Source organism: Chrysochloris asiatica, unplaced genomic scaffold (genome assembly GCF_000296735.1).
Source record: "Chrysochloris asiatica unplaced genomic scaffold, ChrAsi1.0 scaffold00447, whole genome shotgun sequence".
Lineage (NCBI taxonomy): Eukaryota > Metazoa > Chordata > Mammalia > Afrosoricida > Chrysochloridae > Chrysochloris > Chrysochloris asiatica.
The window spans coordinates 584,926-586,727 of record NW_006408965.1 but is presented as its reverse complement, the minus strand read 5'-3'; positions in this window follow the sequence as shown (position 1 = coordinate 586,727).

Genomic DNA, 1,802 nt, shown 5'->3' with positions numbered 1-1,802 from the left:
AGATTTGAGGGACATGTTCTCTCCATATATTACCCAAGAAGAGACAGCAACTGCTGCCATATAGTCAAGCTACAATTACACTCTGTGAAACACCAAATTCCAGGCAAGAACCAATACCAACTGCCATACACCAGGGAACCAGACAACACCTGTGAAAGTTATTCTGAGTTAAGCAACAAGAAAAGTGAAAAGGGAAGCCAACATCCTGATCACATCTACCTAGAGGCAATCAAAGAGCATAAAAAATACTAAAAAAACCAGTCAATTAAGTCTTAAGGCCACAGATAAACACTAAACATGCCCAAGAAACAAAAGCAGATGACCACATCAGCACATGTCCAGAAACAAGATACAATGTCTGAGACAAATGACCCAGAGGTAGATCTGGACTCCATTCTGGAAGAAGGGCAGGCCTTGGAAATATCTGAGAAGGAATTTAGAAAAATGATTATAAAATGTTTCAAAACACTTTACAATGGAGTTGAGAAAAATAAGGAAGAAATCAGGAAAGTGATACAGGAACAATCAAATAAGATAGATAGAGCATTGGAAACAATTCAAAACCTACACAAAGAGGTACAAATGATCAATAATAGAATATCAAAAATAGACAATATACTAAAATGGCAAAGGAGTAGAATAGACGAGATGGAAGGCAGAATTAGTGATCTGGAAGACAAATCTCTCAATACCAATAAGATAGAATAGCAAACAGAAAAAAAGGATTAAAAAAATCTGAAGAAGGTCTAAGATTCATGTTGGATAACATGAAGTGGAATAACTTAAGAATTATCGGGATTCTAGAACAAGAAGAATCACACAAGTCCACATAGGAAATATTTGAAGAACTACTGGAAGAAAATTTCCCCAACATCCTGAAAAGTGAAAAGATAAACTTTCAAGAAGCTCAACAAAACCATGGAAGGATGGACCCCAAAAGAAAATCATTAAGATATATTATAATCAAGCTCTCCAAAAAAAAAAAAAATTAATAAGGAGACAATCCTGAAACCAGCTAGGGAAAAGAGAAGTATTCATTCAAATGCAAGGAAGTCAGATTAAGTTTGGATCTCTCAGCAGAAATCATGCAAGCAAGAAGGCAATGGGGAGACATATAAAAACCAGAAAAAAAGAAAAAACTGTCAACCAAGAATCCTTTATCCAGCAAAGCTATTAATCAAATACAACACTGTAATTAAAACATTCCAGTATAAACAAAAGCTAAGGGATTTTTCCAAAGCCTACCCTGCACTACAAAATATCCTAAAGGGAGTTTTGTGGACTAAGAGCAAACAGGAACAGACAACAACCAGCAGCACCTCCCAGAACTAAATTGATGGAAGGAAGCATCAAGAACAGAACAAAACTATAAGAACAAACTCAGAGAATTAGGGAGATCAGTCTATGATCAAAACAATTTCAATGTAAAAGAAGGTAAACACATAGGAACAGAGATCCAGATGGTGAGAAGGTCAGGTAGATTACAGGATAAAATAGACTGCTCTAAATGGAGGGGGAAAGTAATGGAATATAAGGTAACCTCAAAAAAAATTAACACTTCCATAATATACCAAGAAAATGAAAATCCAAGAAGAACATGGAAACATTAAAACTATGAGGAAACTCACAAGAAAGAACACAAAAAGCATGAACTCAGCAAAGTAAAACACACAGAATAAAGAAAGCAACAACACTACAAAAAAATACACATAATGACAGCAATTAATCCATACCTGTTGATAATTACACTGAATGTAAACAGAATAAATGCACCAGTTAAGAGATGAAGTGTGGCAGAATGG